We start from the raw sequence: 23,281 nt of genomic DNA on the forward strand, positions 1-23,281 counted from the left end.
ATCACTGGAGTTTTCCAAGGCTGAGCTAAACAAAGCTACAGCTGTCCCTTCCTATACTTCTTGAAAGCTACACAGGACTGAATGTCCTAAAAACCTGCTATAGTGGACCACATCCTTCCTTTGATCCTAACAAATTTGGCTCTGCTTATCAAATGGCCAACCATTTCTGATGGCCAGGATGGTAGAAGGAACTCATGTCCCCAAGCAGTTCCTCAGATGATTGGTTCTAGCAGAGGACAGAGAAGAGAAGTCAAGCTACTGTCATGGTGAGTGGAGGTCTAAAAGGTACAGCCTTCATTTCTCTTTGTCTCCTTGTCAAGAGTTATTTCACAGAACTGAAGCCAAGCAACCAGCCAGCCTGCTTTCTCCCCTGGCTGATGACAGGATGACATCAAGTAACAGTAAGAGGTCTAGCCACTTCCAAAATCACACATTACTGACTTCCCAGCAGGTGAGCCAGTGCATCCTCCTGAGGAACATTTACACTCTACTTGTAGGTAACAAGTTTTCAAAAATCTGAAGAAGAGCAAAATTAACTCTTGGTACAGTTCAGATAAACAAAAATGCTACTGACAAGCAGCTACTAATAGGTAATGGTGACTGCACAGTACAGTGGGCTCTTTGATAATACACTAGGTTTTCTGTTCTATATGATATACTTTGAAAGCAAACGAATGTGAGTGATAAATTTAGTATTTTTAATGGACTGTGTTAGAGGTAACTGAAAGTCACTGACAGGTGAGACTACAAAGTTATGGAGCAGTTGTATGCTAATACATACAGCACAATATAATAGCTAAATCACCAACTTTGTAGTGAGAGAGTTGAGGACTCTGAAGTGAGGGTGAGACTGGACAGAAAGAACAGGCATAGCAAGAACAACCTTAATCCTTAAACTTTGTCTTTTTAGTATTGCCCAGCACTAAGGCTCTCCGCCTTCTTCTTAGAGGTGGTTAATTTTAAAGTAATGTCTCTTGTTGCCAAGAAAACTGAAAATAATGTTGCAAAATAAGTAAGGCTGGATTATGGAAATTAAAAGAAGTAGAACTGATTTGCTCACTAGCTATCAGAAAGAAGAAAGTTTTTCTCGCCCAGTTTATGTTAAGATAGTAAGAGCCTGCCAACACCTTCAGATGAAACACAGAAATCCTGGATATATAATTCTATGATACATATTATAAATTCACCCACACTATTAATTTTGTTGCCAGCTATTCACATCTGCATTTTACATCTCCCAGCTTCTGTCAATCCACAGAAGAACTTTTCTAAAAAGCGCTGGATTGTAAACTCTATTTCAATAGTGTTGTAGATTTAACCTCGGTAGTTTAGATAGAGAAAAAGTCTGACTCTCACAGATAAAACAAAGCAGGGGACTATTTTAGCCCTTTACAGAAAGCACTAAACCATTTTACTAAAATCAATACGAGAGGATATAGTACCAAGTTTTTGGTTTTATATCTCTTCCCTCCCCCCATTCCCTTGAGAGTACTATACTGAACAGTTCACTATCTTGCTGGAGTACGATACTGTAATAGTAAGTAATATGTCAAAGTGATGTTTTCAAGCACAGTAATGCTAGGATTTTATATCAGACCACAGGTTTCAGAATAATCAATGTATATTTATAATGACTTAATTACAGTGATGAAGTATGTCTCTGCTGCCATGAGGAAAACTGAAAGGAAGAATATAGTTTCAATTATATATAGTATTACCCAGTTGAGTGCAGTCTCTCAAAGTCTGTTATTAGCAAAACCCATTTTACCTCAGTGAAAACAGCTTTTTCAATAAGAAACTCAGAAGACATACAATAAGAAGACATACAGTGCATTGCAACAGGCTTAGGAACTGAACTTGTTGAAGGAGTCATCTCTCCTGAAGCAATGATCAAGGCTTTAACTACCTGCAATGTGGCTGAAACTCACTTGGAGTATCAGAGAAACATAGTTCAAATCTTTCCGATACGCTGCTACAACCTGAACCTCGTGCTTTGCTTTTAAGTTACGGCAGACCTACAAAAAAGTGATAGCAAAGTTCTAGTCTTGGACTGTAATATTGATATTCCTCCTGAAATTCTTTACGGATGCTTTCTGAAGTTGAAAATCAAAGTCACACTTGAAAAACATCCCTGTTTGTTCCTTTTCTTAATCTATAAACACCACACTACAACAAAAGAGACAACAAAGCTAAATGAATTTTTATTGTTGACTCAGGTGATTGTATTGAGGATTTGAGATCCACAACTTTTGTCTGTGACAACCTGAAGTTCTGTAGCAAAGAAAGCGTTCATAAAAGATGTTTTGTATGGAAGCATATCCCTTAGCTGCCTAAGCTTATTTAGAAGTGAATGGAATGGATAAAGGGAAAAAAGGTGTATATTTTACTCTTGATGGTGGTCCTGTAAGAAAGGAGCTCCAAAGATTTCTCACTATTCCAGCTTGTACACAGCACGAATTTGAGATCTGTAAAAAGAATCAGAAAAGAAAAAAGAAAGTGATTTCATGGTGCTTTCCATGGCACTTGAGCAACTAGTCTATGGTTAGTCTGCGTAACACAAGCAGCAGTTCTGGACAGTGAGCTGTCTCCTGCACAAGGCTGTCAACCATTCACCTCCTCCTAGATACTACTTTCCTTCTGCAGACAGAGAAAAAGTACTCACATAACACTGTACTCAACTGATGAAAACACTTCCCTGCAATGTGGGTGTAGCTGGTTTGCACATGGCAAGATTTTGTTAGTGGCAGGGACCACAGGGCTGGCTTCTGTGAGAAGCTGCTAGAAGCATCCCTTATGTCCGACAGAGCCAATGCGAACTGGCTCCAAGATGGACCTGCTGCTGGCCAAGGCTGAGCCTGTCAGCGATGGTGGCAGCACCCCTGGGATAACATACTGGATGTGGTTGAAACACACAACCCATGGGAAGCCTGTGCTGGAGCAGGTTTGCTGGCAGCGCTTATGACCCTATGGTGAACCCATGCTGGAGCAGTTTGTGAAGAACTGCAGCCTGCGGGAAGGACTTACATTGGAGAAGTTCATGGAGGACTGTCTCATGTGGAAGGGACCCCATGCTGGAGCAGGGGAAGAGTGTGAGGAGTCCTCCCCTGAGGAGGAAGGAGCGGCACAGATAATGTGATGAACTGACCACAAGCCCCATTCCCTGTCCCCTGTGCTGTTGGGGGGCAGTAGGTAGAGGAAATCAGGAGTAAACTTAAGCCCGGGAAGAAGGGAGGGGATGTGGGGAACATGTTTTTAAGATTTGGTTTTATTTCTTATTATCCTATTCTGATTTAACTGGTAATAAATTAAGCCCATTTCCCCAAGTCAAGTCTGTTTTGCCAATGACAGAACAGTGATTGGTGAGTGATCTCTCCTGGTCCTCATCTAGACCCATGAGATTTCTGTTTCATTTCCTCTCCCCCATTAGCTGAGAAGTGATGGAGCAGCTTTGGTGGGCACCTGGCATCTAGCCAGGGCCAACCCACCACAGTGGAAGATACCATTTCAAAGCAATCTACCTGACTGAAGTGTAGCGGGGACTTGAACATCATTTCCTGATACCCCTCAGGAGTACTCTGCAGTGCCATGGCTGTCCTGGAGGGTTTCTCTGTCATCTTTAAAATCAAGTTTGATTAAATTATTATAAAGCCAGGCAAGGCTACATTGACCATGGAGACTGACTTCCTGTGTAACATTCTTCAGGGAAGTTCCCTGATAGATAATTTCAGCATAAGACAGTAAAGCAAATCTCATTCTGATATAAATAATTATACATTCATTGAGCAAGTGTGTAGGGAGGGCCACTCTAGGGAGAAGTCAGTAGGGCAGTTTAACAGCAGAGTCAAATACCACTGCCAAATTGCCAACAATTTTTTTCTAAGAATACTGAGGTACTTTAGTATTACTCTTTTTGGCAGAAACAGCCAGTATAAATACCCCAGAATACTCCCTACTCACACATCCCTTCACTTCTTTCTTTTAAAGGGTAGGCTCTTAAATAGATCTACATTAACATAATGTTAAGAATTCACTAAAACATGATCAATAAAATGTAGTAGTGAACTAAATGTGTAAAGCAAACATTTTACCTTGATGTGCAAATGTGACTGTCACACTAAAAAATGTGACTATCTAAGATCTGAGAAAGAAAGAGGCCCAAAACTAGACTGTCTCTGAATTGGTCTGTAAACATCAGTATCATAGTGATTGTTCTCTGGTTTTATTTCTTTTTCTGCCACTTATGTTACAGCCATCCTAAGGTCTGAAAGAGAGCTGTGCATTTTATCCACCCTCTTTTTCTTGTTTCCAGCTTACCAATCTTTCATTATTTCCATACTATTCATGCTAAAAGGGAGGGCCCAAGTTCTTCCACTAAATTGAAGAAGAAATAAAACTGGCCCATTACAGGGCATGTTAAATGACTTTCACAAGTGGTACCCAACCTACGTTAAAGCACATGTTGCCTCTTGCTTGTTCTATTCCCTTTCCATTTATAAAACTGCTGGAAAAAAGGTTTTATTGCCTGTATTTTAGATTGATGGAAGGAGACTTCAGCTGCATTTTTAAGAACCAGTCTGCTTTGACAAACTGAAATACTAAAAAAAAAGTATTAAGTTAATGGGATTATAATTTACTAACTTGTATCACCTTTATGTAGTAACATTAACCTGAAGTTCTTTTTAAACAGAGATGAGCAAAACAGAGAATAAAAATAGACATCATGTAAGATTATTTCCCCTTCTTCTTTCTGATTTTCCTGCCTGCATATCACCTACCTCAAATTCTCATCAATCACCATTTAAAAATATATGAAAATTTCATGCTTTAGTGTTTCTACTTACTGTGCAGTGAAGTAATCAAACAACAGTCCTACCTGCTTTCAAATTTGCAGCAGCTTATTATCACTTCTCTGTTCAGGAGTTTTGAAAAGATGAATATTTAGTCCAATAGCTGTAATACTAGCCAGAAGCTTTGAAAACTCAGGTAATTTTCTACTTTGCTGGAGACTTGCTGTGTGGGGTTATTTTGGGGGGGGAGCAAAAAGACTAGAAGCAGAATCTAAGATACAGTTAAAGCTTTAGAAATGTACTGGAAAAAATTGTATGGTAGGCATAATGTTATATACAGATTTGAAATGTGTGCTTTAGGATTAGTTTTCTTTCCTCTAAGGATTTGTGTTACTTCTCTATTTAGGATACAGTATGTTCTTGAAAAGACAACAAATATTCGGTCCAATAGTCGTTGTACTAGCCTACAGCTTTGAAATATCAGGTAATTCCATACTTTGCTGTAGACTTAGCGTATAACCTTGGAGAAGTCATTTTGTCTGTCTATTGCCATTCTGCATCTCTAAAGTGAAAATAACAGTAGTATTTCTCTATCAGTGGGGTGTTGTAAGGGGTGCAGTTTTCACAGGGATGAAAACTACATCAGTCTTGTAAATACCTTTAGAATGATAGATAATTTTTAATTTGTAAAGACATTTTGGATATATACTGAAAAAAGGAGGGTGACTTTATCATTGCTGAATTTGTCAGCCTTGAATGAAGGCAGCACAAATCCAGCTAATGTCGCAGCACCTGAAAAATGAAAGGAGCAATGTGATTCCTGGAAGCCCCAGAATGATGCATGCATATTGACACAGAGTGCAAATCAGTAAGGCAATAAATACTGATGTCACACAAAGAGCATCAGAACAAACAAATGGAGCTTCAGTATTATGGAACCTTATCACAACACTTTTCTCATGTTAATGCATTTTGCATGCGGCAGAAATTATACTTCTGAGAAGAGCCACTCTTCTGTGTTCTTTAAAGATTATTCCTTTACTCAGTGTTGAATCATGCATATCCCTTCCTGAAATCATTTTAATCTTCCCTCTCAAGCTCAGCTGCATTGAAATGTATATTCTGTATGAATGCTGCTTTGGTGTAGCAATTACTCCATTTTGATTAGAGATGTGCTTATGAGTTCTCCACAAACTAAAGTCTATTTTAAATAGAATTCATGTTTGATACAGACCTGTCACTTCCTATGAGACGGAAGTCTCCTGAGGTTTCTGATATCTTTTGTCACTGGTGAGCCAGATACAGAGAATGGCTTTTTTGATTCTAGATCTAACGGGGGGGGGGGGGGGGGGGGGGGGGGGGGAGGGGGAGAGAGAGGGGGAGGGAATTGAGAGAAAAATGTTCCAAAGCTTCATAATCTACTAAAAGACTGGAGAGTAAAGATTTATTCTGGGACTGTTTCTCCTAATGAACATCAGGAATGATGAACAGGAATTCTGTGCTGTGAGAATTAGAAAGTAAAGGTAATATTTAAACATTTAAAGACTGTTGAACAGAACATCCTACAGTAAGTAAAGAACTGGTTCCAGCAACATGCAGAAAGTAGAGGGAAGTCTCTCCTCCCTACCAAAGTTTTTCAGATGATCATGTTCCTTTCTGTGGCACTGCAGCAAGGAAGCAATGTTCTTTTTGTGTACGTAATCATCTAAGCAGCACAGAACAACACAGTTTGGTTCAGTCTTTCTCTAATTCTCTCCTTTTTTTTTTTTTTTTGTCAGAAATAAGCAGCATGAAATTCAGAATATAAAATCAAATGTGAGGGAATCCTGCTTCTTAGAAAAAGAGCCAAGAGGAGACAGGGAGTGAATAATAATCAAGTTATAAAAAGATAATGTGAAGATTTTTACTGCTTATGTGCTTCTTCAAATGATCTCTATTTGTTGCCAATAAAAAAAGAAAAAAGAGAAAGACACAATCTACTTCACATCAAGAAGGAATGACATAAACAAGAAACAGGTGTGCTATTTTGTTTTTACATATCCTTTAATTTCTCTCTTTTGCTGATACTGCCAGGTCGTGTCTAGCGAGTTGACAAATCTGACAGAAACTGATAAAGCAAAAGAGATCACTGAATTAGAATTACACAAATGAAGAATATATGTTCTTGCAAAGAAAATGTGCTTTTACTGTAGTGCTTGCTGTGACCAGTGACCTTTCTCTACTGTTCAGTCATAAAGCATTTGATAGACAGGTTTCATTTGCAGGAATGTCTCACAGAGGCAGAGCTGAGTATCCTTGCTCACGAAGACTTCTCGAATGGTTCATATTGCAGATCTCTCTGTCACAATTCCAATTTTTCACAAAAAAATCTCAAAAATTTTGAGTGAATAAATGCTAGTGAATAAATGCTAAGTAGAAAATAACCTCTTTTGTTTAGAATGAAAATAGTTAAAAGAATTATCTAAAAAACAAAGCTCATACAGGGATAAACAAATTTCCCACGCGATTAACATTTCTCCACACAAACAGTATCTCAAACAAAAATCAGTTACAAACAAATGCACATGAAGAATCAAACCCAATTCACAAATAATTTGCAAGTAATCAAAAAGACTAAATTTATGGAATAAGCTGATCCCTAGTAATAGCCTATCTCTAATTTGGAATGACACCAGCTGTCAGCAATTTGCTGAGAATTCAGATCTTGGTGTGGAAACTCTTTTCATCCATCACAGTCTGACATGAGAGGGTTGGAAGATAAAGGGACAAAAAGTAAATAAATTCTGCTTGTTGCCCAAGGCAAGATTTAGTTTGTTACTCAGCTTGTTGCAGTATGCTTCACTTTTAACGAACTTTTTAATGAAATCCACTTATTTGATTGAGTATTTATTTCATGAAAGAAAAAAAAACGTTTGTACACCTCTGAGTTCAAGAAGTCCCAGTATGAATGAAATGTGAAGAACGAGACTGCTATGTTTGTTGAGATCTTGCAATACGTTGTTAACGGAGAGGTTAAGGTGGCCTTCGACATGCATTCTCTGAACTCCAAGACTAAATAAAGGAACAATTAGTATTGTCTTGATAATCAATAAAAGAAACCAAGGAAGCTGTGTCCAAAGACTAGAAAAAAACTCAAAAAAACCAACCCGAACCAAAACCAAAAACAAACCAAGATTGATTTTGATTTAAGCTGACAAGGGGAGATTTAGATTAGATACTAGAAAGAAGTTCTCTAGTGTGAGGGTGGTGAGACACTGGCACAGGGTGCCCAGAGAAGCTGTGGCTGCCCCATCCCTGGCAGTGTTCAAGGCCAGGTTGGACACAGGGGCTTGGAGCAACCTGCTCTAGTGGAAGGTGTCCCTGCCCATGGTGGGGTGAACTGGATGAGCTTTAAGGTCCCTTCCAACCCAAACCATTCTGTGATTCTGTGGTGATGATTCTATGTTTTAGTTGCCATTGTGTGAAAAACTCAAAAGGCAATAGAGACCATAAGCAGAAAAATGTGAAACCTCAAACAACCGCATGTGCTCTGACACAGGGAGAGTAACAGGAGTGTGAGGTTTCAGGAAAATCTCCACCTCCTATAAATAACCCCATCAATCAACTTTGTCTGATTGCTCAGGTAGGATTAGATAAGAGAATCTGAGAGAGTATTTTCACAAGTATACTGTGAAGTTGGGAAAGGAGAGAGAAACCAGCCTTCACAAAACTTCCTTCCATTTGGCCAGTCGTCCTGATGGTGGCACTCTTCACTCTCAGATCCACTCACTCACTCGCACCTGCCACGTAAAGAACAATAAATAGGATTGATTTAACGTTCAGGAATAGGTAATTTAAAGCTTACCCCATTTTTTACATGCCTGGCTCAAAAAACCAGCTGTATAAATGTGCTATTTTAAAAAACAATGAATTTTAATAATGACAGAGCAAACTCATGTCATTCCAATCTCAAACGTTCTTCAGCCTAAAAGGACCTCTCTTCACTTTCTCTATATTTCTCTCTTCCCACTGTGAACGACTTAGAGAACTATTTTTCCTCCTCAGTGCTTTTATTTGATTTTTTCACTTTCTTTTTCATCAAGCTAAAATGTCTGCAATATTCATGAATTCAGCAGCAGCCCAGGAGTGGGTGTAGGGTGTTGTTTTGCTACTGTTTCTCCTGCTGGGCCCCCTGCTCAACTAGAGAGTATAATCACATTTGAGAATTTAACGGGCTTTAAGTTGTGGGGGGGAGAGGGGGAGAATTGTTGTTGGTTTATTGTGTGGCTGGTTTTTTTGTGGGTGGAACATGCTGGTTGTGGTGGTGGTGTACTTTATACCTACGCCTGACGGAAGAAGTGTTCTGAACACCGTAGGTTTTTACCAGTTCTTGCATTGCTACATTAATACCTTCCCATATTAGGTCAAAACTACATCTGATATACTTGGCTCTGGAAGTTGCTGTCAAAAATATCTGTGAACAATATGAAGGATAGCCCCAAATTGCTGTCAGAAGATTGGAAACTGCATGTTTCTATGTACATGTTTCTATTTACATGGTGGAAATGAGTATGTTGAAATTTACATATATATTGGAATTTCGCAGAGAAATTAAACCCGTTCTCAGACAGCAGTTCAGTTCATTCCTCTACAAACCCCTGTGCAGATCAGCCAAACAATTTGTCTTGTCAAATGACTCAGATTAAACAGATACAACCAGCCCAAGTATGACTAGACATGTATTTTAGCCTAAAAAAAACCTGGTAAGTTCTTCCCCTTCCCTTTTCTTCCCTTCCCTCTTCTCTTCCTCTATCATAACATTAAAAAAGGGGTGAAAGTAGAGTAGTTTTTAGCCTAACTGACAGCAGTGAGCTAGTGAAAAGATGTTTCCTTTATTTGATAGCAGTATCCAACAGCCTCCCTCAGGTTTAGAGAACGCTTGTGCTCACTGTACAAACAAGGAAGGAGAAAGCAAACCTTGGTCTCCCAGCAGTCTTGTAGTCTTAAAAGGTGCAGTAGATGGATAGGTAAGAAATACAGCTACAGTATTGAAGTAAATAAAGGCAAGAACTGATATAACTATTAATTATACGTTGTTGGGGATTTTTTTTTTCACTTAGAGAGAGGGTAATGGAGAGTTTAATTAGAAAAAAGAAATAAGGAAGGCAATTACTGTTATAGCCCATCTCTTCCCTCAACATGATTAACAGCTAGAATTTTGTAGGCCTTAGGGCAGAGTTGAGTCTTGAGGAAGTGTTTGAAAGAGAGATCATTTTTCTAGATCACATCAGGGGAAAAAAAAAAATCATACTTATAAGTCATATCCTGCACAGATAATACAGTCAAAGAAAAATGACAGTATTAGAAATATTTATCAGTTGGAAAAGTATTACATTTGTGAATACTGTTGCGAGTAAATTTGGTATCTGCAGCCTCAGGGAGTATAGGATATTTATGTTTGTATCAACTGGCAAAAGGTAAAGGCAGCTGAATTTTAGCAAGTAAAGATTTTTACAACATTTTCTAAGATGAATGACTAGCATGGAAACAAAGCAAGCCAATCAAGCAAAATGATTTAAAAAATAAATAGCTTACAGGATTTAAAAATTACAGAGCTATTAATTTTAAGTATACTAAAGGAAGAGAGAACATACAACTGTATCAGAAAGCAGCCACTGAAATGAGAAAGGTAAAATCCAGTTTGGAGAAAGGAAAGCATGAAGGACAAATTCAAAGCAAGCTGGGGTAGATGTCACAGCTGAGAAGGTGAAAAGGAGGAAAGAGATGAATGGCCATCTATGTTCTGCTTAGCATCAGAGAAGGTTCTTAAGTCTCGGGTTGTGCACAGAAAGAACTCATACCGATGAAGACTGGACAGAAACATGAGGTCATGAGGTTAAAAGCTGAAGGAAGGCTATGAAACCCTGAAGTGTGTTAATCACCATGAAGTGTTGTGCTCTCTCTGTGTGGTGGAACACTGCAGACTAGATGAAAATCCAGCAAGGATTGCTCAAAGTATGTGAAAGATGGCAATGTGTTTGGTTAGTTTGTTTCATTTTTCTTTTCAATTTTCTTTTTTAATTGGTTTTTTTTTTTTTGAGAATGAGGGAATTATTCACTGTCTGCCCTGATGTCATGAAGGTACCTTTGTGGAAGGCATTCACTGTACATCTCTTAGAAGGGCTGCATGCTGTGTTATTGAAAATAAGTTATCACTGCTTTTAGAGACACAAAATGAGCTGCAAGACTGATTTCTGATGACGCATAATGAGTCTTGCACGGCTTCCTAATGAAAGGCAGGGTTCCTTCTTCCCATCACTGGTAGATGGCAAAAGGACAAAGGAAAACTACATGACAGTTGTTACAGGCTTGGTCTAACATGTCAAATATACTTTTTAAAGTTTTCTTTGCAACAATTTTCATTGTCTTACATGTGCTGGAATGATGTATGCTAATAACAGTATACATCATCAATAGTTCCTCATCTAAATGTTATTTGAACAAATGATGATTATTTTAGCTGTCCTTGATATGCCAAAGAACAACACAATGACCTTTAAAATAATTCCTACACAGTATTCTAAATACAGTTTTAAATGGAGGTACAGAGAACAGCCATTTCCTCATATCCAGAAACTAATAACACTGCTGCCATCCTCTGCTTTTCATTCATGTACACTCATCTTACACTCCAGCACATCCCTCCCTGCATCTGCCTGTGCATGGTTTTGAAGAATAAAAATGGAAAAGTCTGCAATCAGTGTCAAATGTTACTTAATTGCTGAGAAGTGGGTAACTGTGAGTGTGTGTGTGTGGCTAGTTGCAGAAATGATGTAATTGTCTAGGAGGCTGATAACATGGAAGGCAGCTAGAGATTGCTTTCATATTCCCTTGATGGTATCCAGCTGTACTATTTGCAAACCTCCTACTGTGTTTGCATTTGTGTGTGTGTGTATGCACAGCTGGTTAGCGAAAAATGCAGACTGCTATGTGTATATATATATAAAAGAGTAATCTAATCTTACTTCAGAAGATGTTTCTTCATCTTACTAAAAAAGAATACAACTCACCAGTCTTGGCAGAGCTGTTTGAAGATATCTTAGAATGGCATAACAGAATCATGAGAAAATGTGACGAGATCTGGAGTCCAGAAGCATACAAAACAGCATGCACAGTATCTGCCTCCTCCGTGCTCCGTTTCATTTTCTGACTCCCTTATTTGTTTGAGAACTGTAATTGTACACACGCACACAGAGTACTTGCTGTTCTCACTCTGTTTATCTCAGAAGCTGAAAGAGAACTATTGATGTGCAATACCTTATCTAAGAAAATGATAAAGAATATCTCACTTCTGGCTGAAATATATCCTCATGAAAACTATCCAGCCTTAGTTCAACCTGATCTCTGCAAAAGATTAGCAGTGAGAGATTTCTGGTGTCAGTAGAATGGAAAGTGCACACGAAGGTGCAATTTTTGTGGGAGAAATGTAAGGTTCATCTTTTATTTTTTTAATTTGTAGTCTGGGTTCAGTAGCAGATGGAAACAGTGATTGCTGATACATAGTTACTCACCTTTCCAGTAGATGGTAGTACAGATGTGCTGAAAAGAATATTACATTTGGGACTGAAGCAAACAGTATGCAGACATTTTCAAATACTGAATAAGGAGGAGTTTTTAGCCATACCAGTTCGTAAAACTAAGTCCTGTGAAACTGCCACTGGGAAAAAGCAAACATCAAGACCTTTTCTGTTCTAGCCACTGATCTTTAGCAAGCTACTGGAAGTTTTATTTTGATAGAAAACTTGGTCGAAATGCAAATATTTGTAACTGAGAGGGATCTCTATGAACCGTTGACACTCCTGTTTATGTACTGTTGTATAACCTGAGTGCTGGTGCATGCCAGTCCCATCACAGGCAAAAGCCTATGGCTATATTAATCTGCATTGTACGCTGCATGTATTCATGCTTTTAATCAGGCTTGACTTAGCTATCTTGGTAGAGGCAGAGATAAAAATCCTTTGTGTGACCAGCTTTACAGATTTTCCCTCACAGCTTTGTTATGCGTATGTATGCTGATTTTATCAGCAATAAGTAAACATGCATATGATAACAAACACAGTTCATTAATGTTCTAAATATAATTAAAAACCATAAGCCATAAAAGTTGGAGAGATTTCTTAGAATAACAGTTTCACTTGTAAGTTTTTTAAGTTTTGTTTTTTTTTTTTTTTTTACAATATTATAACTCTAACAAAACATAACAGAAGAATGACTGAAGGAAAGGAAGATGAATGGATCGTAATTTACCTGATAACCAAGTCAGAATTTATTGAAGCATTTTAACAATGACATAAATGTATGTCATGGTTTAAGCGCTTAAACCACAACAATGTAAAAAAACAGATGTCAAAAAACTGCCAGTTATGTAGCACATAAATTTCTAAGTTTTTCCTGATGGGGTCTATGAACATATGGTCTATTAATACCTACAGATTATTTTCATAAATCCCATCTATATAGAAGTTCCTTGGAAAGTTTTTTTGCCACTATGGTTAATACTAATTAATTTCAGAGTTATATACATGTTGCTAGGTACACTAAAGCATTAACTTTCTGACCTCTTATTACCAGCAACAGCTGATGTTAGTCAATATTGCAGTCATACTACTTTTGAAGCCCTACAGCATTAACATAAAACCCTAATTAAGGATATACATATATCTAAGACTTCCAGGAGAGATAGCAAGGAGTATAAAAGCATTAATTATCAGTTTTATTAGTGTTGTCTGATATATTGTAATGATTGCCACTGAGGAGACTCCTATGTGGGATTCACACCTGAGGGAAGAGCCGGTGGTTCATTTTAAATGACACACTCAAAAAATCAAGATTAGTAACAAGGCAGAAGGGGAGCAATTATGTTGAAGACCATGGATGCTGCTCCCATAATCTGTTTCCAGCAAAAATAGTAGAGATACGGCAATAAGAGCAACTACTTTCTGGGTGATGTCAAAAGAGAAATTGTCTTGACAAATGAGTGAGATTTTAAATGGGAGTTTTCTCTGACCTACAATACAAGGAAAGGTTATGCTAATGTGTTAAGGCACAGGCCTTTACTAATGGCTGAGCTGTAGACAAGGCAGTACAGCTCAAGACAAGAGTCAGGTTTTTGTACTTCTTTCTCCCTGAGTGACTGAGAAACACTCATTATCCTGTCCTAGGTTATCCTATTATAAAGGCTCTTAGCTTATTAGAAATGTTCTCTGATATAAATGTTGAAAACAGTGATCTTGGAGAAGAAAGTGTGAAGTTAGCATCTGGCACAAACAGGACAAACTACTTCTGTTTTAAAATTAAGGACAGCAGTTGTCTTGTTTGAGCCACATTCTGTTCTCATGATCAGTCATCTATCAATCTAAGCAAGCTATAAATCTGTTTTTTCCCCAAAACATGTATTTTGCTGTTTAAAGCCAAATTTGGACCTGAATTACTCTACACTTTTCCCATGAACAGTGAACTGAAAAAATATTAATCTTTTTAAAGCACCTTGAAGCCCATTTCTCTTTTCAACTAATGAACTATGTAAAGGAGCCTCAGTTGCCTCAGGGAAGCGTGTCAAACCCATCACAAGGAGCCCTTATAAAGCCTAAAGGACATGTATCATAATGTACAAAATATGTCATAGCATACCATTATTACTTTTTAGGAGGCTTGTTACAACAATTATGGATGATTAAGCCATATTTTTAAAAGAATTAAAAAAAAAAAAAAAAAGAAAAGAAGTTAGTTCTATGTCCAATAGAACTAAAGAAACTAATTTTTCCATGATTTGCGGTGGGGGTTTTTTTGGTTGCCCTGTTTAGTGTGATAGAAAATTAAACCTTCATTAAAGATTTTCCTGCCATAAAGGTGTTCATAGGAGACCTCTCCAGGCAGGATCATTTGGTGTCCAATATTGTGTTTATGTGCAATTTCCCTCTGTAGGTTGTCTGTGGCTACTAAACTCTGCCCCATGTAACTATTTCTGAGACCTCTACCTTCCACCAAAATCTGGTTGCAATGAACCATGCAGAAATTATCAAAAGTTACTGAGGGACATTGGAGGCACAGAAATGCATTTGGAAAGGCATGTAATTGCAGGCTGATGACAACTGTGAGGAATGTGGCTGAAAAAGGTACTGACCGAACCTTACCTATTTTGTTTACTGCCCTGAGTGTTTCCTCTCTCACTTATTTTCATTTCAGACTTAACATGAGCATGAGCATGATTATGTAGAGGAACTCCTACCTGGCAGAAAGATGGGAAAGACTGTTTGGCTCAAGGGACAAACCCAGACTTACCAGATCACCGCAATGTCAAATACAGGTGTGTCTTTTTCTCTGGTCTCCGCAAATCTTGTACAGTAAGTAGTCCCAGTCTCAACAGGAACAGGTAGAGTATTCTTGGGTAGACTCTGGAAAGATGAGATTTGAAATCTTTGTCATGAGGAGGGAACCGCACTCTGGTCCTTAACTGCTCAGCTAATGCATAAAAAGCATGTTAGTTTTATATCCTGCAGCCAGCCTTACTCAGTAGGCTGACTGGTTTGAATCTCAAACAGAAATGCTTAACCGTCCCTCTGCACTGTAGGTTTCCTTTTGTGGGTTTTTTTTGTTATTGTTTTTTAATTGTACATAATCCTAAAATAAATTTGATGCCTGTCTACAGTGTGTTTTGGAGCACGAGGCAGCAATCTCTAAACCCATTGCGACCAAACCCGCGGCAGTAAAACTCATCAGCTCAGCCATAATAAGCTAAGACAAAGTACTGCACTAATAGAGCTCTGATGCTTTCAGGACAAACCAGCAGCTATTGCACAGGAATGCACCTCACCACGTGGAAGATATTCATGCTAGTTTGCATAATCTTGCTTTTCTAGGATGATTCCACAAACTTACCTTGCTTGGCAATAGGTATCACTCTCACTAGCAGAGGAAGGTTATCAGCACCACCACTGCCAGTGGACACCTTTGCGTTAGCTTGCTTCTTGTGCAACCCAGCTAAACTTCAGCTAACCATACAAACTGAAACAGATTTCAGTTTGCATTTTAAATATTACTTGGAAATTTTAAAAAATCAGATAGAATTAATAAAGAGGCTTAGTAAAACTCTAATCACTCTCAGTGAGCTGATAATGTACATAAATTTTGCTATATAAGCTTTCAGAGCGAAATGTTGAAGAAGGCTAGGTTGTCTAGAAATTATCAGTGTAAATTAGTTCTACCTTATAGACACTGCAATTATCTTCTGATATAATTATAGGCCACCTTTTTAGCGCTGCCAGTTTTTTTTGATCTTCAGGAATAACCACACTGGCTAGCAATCACTAATACAATGGAATAGGAAGTATACAAGCCATCTATCACAAAGACAGTATTTTTTAAAGTGTTTATGCAAAACAAATTGCTGTTCTGCTCCATCTTTTGTACCTTTTTGTAATGAAAACTACTGCCTTAAGTTATTTTCTTAAATCGCATCTTTTATTATCCATGTTTTATTTCCTTTTTTGTGATAGCTATTTATCATAGCAAAAGCAAAACAGAAACATACTTCAATGTGGGAGTTTTATTTTTATAGTAGGAGGCTTCAGTAGAGATGGGATTGATACATCAAAGTCTTATCCCATGATAACAGATGTATTTAAATATTTACCTTCATTTTTGTCCTCTACAGTTAATACAATATTTCCCTAACACAGGCTGCTAAATGTATTTTTCCCTTTTTAATTCTTATTAAAATTGTGATTCGAAGATATATTCCTAAAGCTGTGAATAGTTATTAACATTTCTTTAAAAGCTTCAATATTTGAATGGCCAAATTCCAGCTTGAGTAATTACATTCTGCCTACTTAAATTCCCCACACAGTTTCAATTAGATAAGTTATTCTTCTGCTCTTTATGTCCTAAAACCGTTCTGCAGCACTGCTGCCACTATTAAATGGCTGCTGAATTTTGCCCCAGAGGTGTCTGAACTGATCCCTATATACAAACTACAATATATAAAACAAACAGATTTTTTGCTAGATGAAAATCGGTAAATACAAGTTTTATGATGGCTAAGTATTATTTTTGAATGCCCATGTTTATGCTCATTTTAAGGGTAACGATAATGAAACCTTTCCCACAGTGTCCTATTAACAATGCTCTAGAAAGAACAGGAGGACTCATCTTCCATACATGTTCAGAGCATTTCCAGGGACTATCATCAAGAATATTGCCCTTAAATTGTAGGCATTTTACCATACGGGTATAAGAATGACCCCACCAAAGAGATAAAGGAACTCCGGGCTACATTTTATAGACACTTTGGTACTTAAAGCCTCAGAAAGGAACCCAATATATGTGTCAGGCATACTGTGGAGGACTCTTCCCCATATGCTTTTGGAAATCCTGCTAGGGTCTTTAAAAGGAAATACAACCCCAAATACCTTTAGAAGACTTTCCCCATTTACTACAACCTCAGCCTGAAACTATCCAGTTGCACGTAATTTTACTTTACCAAGCAAATCTTTCTTTCTACTTTCTACTTTCTCTCTACTGTAGTTAAACCTGTGAGATTCTCTTCCTCAAAGAAATAGGTAAGAAAAGATCTGAAGCAGCAAAGGGCACTACCTGCATCATTTAAGAACAGTTTTAGTGTGGTCCCAGGCTGGCAGCGTGCAATGCATTAAAGGTATTTTTTTCCTATCCAGACCTATATTTCTGCTCTTTACAAGGGACCTGTTCAGATTACAGTGGTTACTGTAACTTCAAGGTAACATGATGCTGCTGGGAGGTTGTGTGGGAAATCCCTGTGTAACTGCACATCAATAATTAAGCCAAATTCCAGAACAGGCTTTTGAATTTAGGCCTTTGTAAAGGAAATCCTCCCTCCTTCTTTCATAAAAGATTTCTGTAGATAAATCTTCAAATAGGCCGAGGACAGGTAGGCCCCAGGTTTATAAAAACTATATATAAACTGAAATTATTTCTGGGGTCAATTAAAAATGCGTGTTTAAATATAGAATCTGTGAAAGTTGAAAGTATACTTAAACATTTATAAATTTGAATGCTGCTCTGGCTGAACGCGGCCTCTTCTTGTTACCTGGAGTAGGTGACATACACTCATACACGTGGTGAGCATATACCTTAGAACAGGCATTTCTCTGTTTCTATTTTTTGCTCTTCTGTCTTGCAGAAGACAACCTGTTCTCCAGAAGAAGGATAAATTCTTTTCTTTCTCTTATCTGCATTATTTTTCTCTGTTCTTTTTGGGGTTTTTTTTTGGGGGGGGTGATGGGGTGAATAAAATGCTTTTTCCTTTTCTTGATGAACTAACAAGGTTTAGGCCACCACCTAAAACAGATTCAAGAGATTCTGCACTTTGAGATTTCTGCTCTTCTTTTTTTCCCTATTTTTTCTGAATCCCTCCCCCCTGCCATCTTCAATCTTCATCCACATACTTTCTGTATCTGTGAATCCTTCCTCCATAAAGTCCAATCTTTTTCTATATATTCTATTTCAGATAGTGAATCGCTTCTCTTGCTTATCCATCCCCATTCTGTGTCCTCCTCGGTTCCTTTTCAGCCCCGGGCTTTTCCTTGCCACAGCACTGGGGGAAATGCTGCCTACCAATCTCTGTGATTATAATGAGCACTCCAGGATACAGACCTGAGCTTGAACATTACTTGCTTGTGCTGAAGAGCTGAGTAAATGAGGCAACAGTCCTCAACCATGGGTAGCTGCTAAACTGTTCTCCACTAACACCATCTAAAACACAGATGTTGAGAATGGCATTGCAGAAAATGTCCGGGCTACAAATGTTCTTGGTACAACATAAGAACTTAGAGCAAATCAAACCAAGTGAGGGCAGGGCAGTTTATGAATCAGCACAATATTCAACTTGTAGTGCAAATCCACAACAAAACTAGTAGTTTACTAGGACTAGGTCAAGTAGCAAAGGTCAACATTTTAAATAAAACTCTAACCAAAGCATACCAGGATTAATCTTAAAAATCAAGGTTTCTGTAGAGTCTCTATCTCTACTAATAGAACTACTCACAGCTTCTTATCATTTGCACTCACCAGAGGAAGAGCACAGTGTTAAACGTCTCATGGTGCTGCTACTGCAAAAACCGACAGCATCAGTTGCATGTGCCTCATGTTCTGTGTTCCTAGAAAAACTCTGCCATGCGTGTGGGCTTTACTTAAAATAGCAGCTCTTTTCAACATTTGTTAACTAAATTTCTTCATTTGAAAGAAAACATCCTCAAATTTTACAAATTTCCCTGACACAAAAAAAAAAATAAAATAAAAAATCACGTAACACCTCATTTCTGGAGTGCGGATGCTGTTAAAAAAAGGAACATTTTGTCCATAAGGAAGAGAACACACTTAGTAAAATGTCAGTGCTAAAGAATGCTCCTCTTTTTTGAGACCTGTCCCACTATGTATCACATTTCTTAAAACATTACCAAAGTAACAGCTGTACAGTTAAGCCAGCTGAGAAAAAATAAGGCTCTTATAGAAAGATCTTATTTTTCAGACAGCCTTCCTTACAGATCGTATCTGCTCAAGATGAATTTGGAATGGAAATCTTCACACAGCAGGGTGTGGAAACTATTCAGACATTTTTCTCATCTTCCAAATTTTCACTATACTTGAGTTAAGTTAATGATATATAAACAGTTTCACTGTACTTTCTAATTAGTATAGTAACTGGAATAATTGTAAGGTCAGGATTTCAAAGAAAATACCCTTAACATTGCAGAAGCCTCAAACTGAAAAACCTGTATTTTTTCATATATTAAGATAGGCACTAAAATGCATTAGCTATTATTGAACACTGAATAATTATATTTGCATTTTATATTCAATTTGATTTTTAAAAATGATAACACTTCAGCACACTTACCATATATTACTTAAGAAGCCATTATCTACAGTTTGAAATAATGGAGAAGACTCTGGATCTCCATATAATTTGCCAATGTATTCTGCATTTTTCTAAAAGCCTGCAAAATAAAGCCTTTCCCATTCCAGATTAAAGGGAAAATAGCATTCTCCTCACGATTGCAAAAAAAAGGAAGTTTCAGTTTTTAAAGAAACTGCTCCATAATCTGATATTTTTAAAGAAACTGCTCCAGAATCTGATATATTTATATATCTACTTTTAATTATACGATTCTTCAAATGTATCAGATATATATAAGAATATGTGCATCAGTACTATTAATATATTTCCACCATATATCCATTGATAAGTACAGTATTGCACAAAAGCACATAATTGAATGTTAAAAGGAAATAAAACTACAAAGTTTAATATTCTGAGTTTTGATCATGGTATTGAAGGTTACACTGACTTGATGTCAGTGTATTTCTTATGTTTAAAATATAATTTGACTTTTAAACTCAGATTTTTTTATTCATACAAATGTTACTACATTGATAATGAGAAATACACACTTCTTGCTCAAGTGTTGTGTCACAAACCAAAATATAATTTTCATTAGTTTACTTTATTGGTTCTAACTTCATGGGGAACATTAAGAAGGACCGTGATTGAAAAGCCCCTAAATATTCCTTGAACAGGGCCCTAACAATGTTCTTCAGGGTGAGGCTGAAATTGTAGCTGCAGTTGTTCACTGCGGTGTTTCCTGTAGTTTTCTACTGTGGCATACTCTTTCTATCCTATAATACTTTTTTTGACAGATTACTGTAACATAATTGGGACGTTGGATTGATTTAACTTTCTTACTGCCTAGTCAAACATGAACTCATCGCACTGTATGACATTCAATAGGGAAGAACATACAACAGAACGTAATAATGGACAAAATGAAATGCTTCATTTACTTAGACATTTTGGGATTACCATTTTCTAATTGAGACTTATATGTTGGTGTATATATATATACACATATACATGTACATGCACACACATGTATGTATGCCACCAGTTTTCCTTCAGAAATAGGTCTGGGAGTGAATGAAATACAAGGACCTAAGTCTGAAATGCTTGAAAGTTTGAACAAACCTCAGACTTTGATCTTGGTTGTGATTGATACAGTCAGTGTAGAACCAGTGGTGGTTAATCTATCGTCTTCACAAGAACCCCTGCTTGCTTATTTTGATCAAGCTTCCTTCTAGTGTCACTCTCCCAACACAAGACAACTTCTTACTGACTATAAAGGAAAATGCTTTAAGGAAATTACTGACTTATATGCTTAGTTATCTATTTTTGCATTCATATTTTTAATTAATAAAGAAATACTTTTGGCATATGACATGTGGGTCATTGTTTAGGTGGACAGTGTGTATTGTGATGATAAGCTTGGTTTCACTGTTCTACATTACTTACAGACACAGACCTTCATAATCTCTTCTGAATTTACTCAGGCTGATGGGGCCCTCAAATCCATATGGGAAGACTCAAAAGTGATATGATAGAACAGACAGGAAAATGTCATTACAGCAAGAGTCAAGCCACACTACGCTTCTTTTAAATATAGGGTTTGTGGCTGGCAGTTCTCCAGTACCGGACAGTTATGTCCATGTTTAGCATTTTGCTTACAGTCGTCTCGTAATTAAGTTATATCAATGCCATCTCATGCAAATTGTCTACATAAGAAAGAAGCCATTCAAATGCATTGTATATCCATGTATGAATTTCAGAATCAGTTAAGATAATCATGTCACATTAAATAGCATAAGGTGGCAGAAGGTTCAAGTGGGAGGCTTTGGCAGTTTTAGCACACATCCCTAAATCAACAACATAAATTTTAATATAGTAATTGTATTACACCAAATGGATGTGTTAACAGGATACTGCTTCCAGTCTATTTACAGAGAATGCAAGAGAGAAGTAAAATAATACGAGTATATCCTTTTTTTTTCTAACATCTTTGGGTTTTATATTTTCTGCAAACGAACTAGCCCAAACAAATCTTTGCTTTTATAATCTACTCCATTTCTAAACTTCCTACTGGGTTAGACTTTCCAATTAAAATATGATTCTTTATTTATGTTTTATCAAAAATGTTTACTCAGTGTTTTCTGCCATGCATGGCTTTGGCATTGGAAGAAAATAAAAATTTCCAGAATCTTATTCAAAGCTCATTTCTATTAACAATTCATATACAAATTATCTGTTAAGTTACCATATGAAGACAAGGGAACCACCACATTTCATGGCACTGTTTGGTGATGTAAGCAGACGAAAAATTGCCAAGATTTTCCTACATTCCTTGCTTTTAGGATTGTGGTGACAAGGTGAAGCGAATCAGGGAATTCCCTGATTTTTACACAGCAATACAAAAAATTCCAAGACCAGCTGTTCACATGGTGTTGGTGCTGGTACCATTCCACCAACCAGAAGCAATGGTTAGCAGCGCAAATTCTACAGCACAGTGGAAGGACACAAGTAAACAAAACGGTGCCAAGAAATCACTATTGACACCATACGAGCTTTGAGAGGGCTACTTGATACTCACCCAGTGGACTGAGCATTCTTTCATGGTTAAAGCGCAGAAGGGAAGCTCTTGGAGTGTGCATCTTCCAGTTTTGCTTCACCCAAAAAGAGGTGCTTCTGGAGCTCTGAGGCTGTTCCACAATATGAACAAATATACTCTAAGTAGAGATGGGTCAGGAGATTAATTTTGTGTAGATGCATCCCAAAGCAACTGCCCAATGCCTACATGGCCCACCAGTGCTGTTCAGAGATGGCAGATAGTCCACAGAGTTTTCACCACGTTGGAATAGCATTTGTTTTTGATGGATATGAGAATCTGGGAAAATGTATTAGGGAACACATGAGATTAGCTAGTTTCAGGCAAGGTATCTGCGAAGGAACACATCACCAGTCTTGGTCTTCAGTGGGGTTGTGAACAGTCAGTGAGAACTGATGATATAAAAATTGTTCTAATTTTCATAAGCAATTAAAGAGATATCTTATTACACTAAACCCTCAGATTGGGTGACTACTGCTACCATATATACAAACACCAATAAATGTTCAAAATCAATTGTTTACATTAATACTAAACCAAATAATCTAATAGAAAGATAATTGCCGTTTAATTCTAGCATTATTGCAACTGTCCATTTCAAGTACTGTCCCAGGCTACTCAGCTTTATACTTAGTTTTGTAACTGTATATTTATTCTATGCTATACTGAATTAACATAGAGTGAGACTAATTGAGATCACTATGGAAATTAAGATTACATATCGATAAATGCCAGGATGATATTATGCTTCAGTAATCCTCGTCAGTGCAGCCATGAAAATTAATACTATTTCTGGATTGCACTATTTTCTTCTAACAGTTTAAAGGGAAAACACCTGATGTAGAATTGTTTGCACTGGCTAAAAGGAGCCTGCATGGTAAAGGATCCGACATATCTGTAAACCAGTAATTATGGCATATACCCAGCAATTTGAAATAATTCTGAATTGTTCAGCACATCCCCAAATTGCTCATGTAATGAAAGCAC

At 37.4% G+C, this 23,281-nt stretch overlaps 1 long non-coding RNA gene across 1 annotated transcript; it reads right to left on the reverse strand.

Annotated features, from left to right (window-relative positions):
* Positions 1-6,921: 6,921 nt before the first annotated feature.
* On the reverse strand, positions 6,922-22,753 carry LOC115610424. Its single transcript, XR_003992219.1, has 3 exons — positions 22,280-22,753; positions 15,108-15,220; positions 6,922-8,566 (listed from the first exon to the last, which is right to left on the reverse strand). It is a non-coding gene; the product is annotated as an uncharacterized LOC115610424 (long non-coding RNA).
* Positions 22,754-23,281: the final 528 nt, after the last annotated feature.

The sequence above is a fragment of the Strigops habroptila genome, chromosome 7, assembly GCF_004027225.2.
Source record: "Strigops habroptila isolate Jane chromosome 7, bStrHab1.2.pri, whole genome shotgun sequence".
NCBI classification, from domain to species: Eukaryota; Metazoa; Chordata; class Aves; order Psittaciformes; family Psittacidae; genus Strigops; species Strigops habroptila.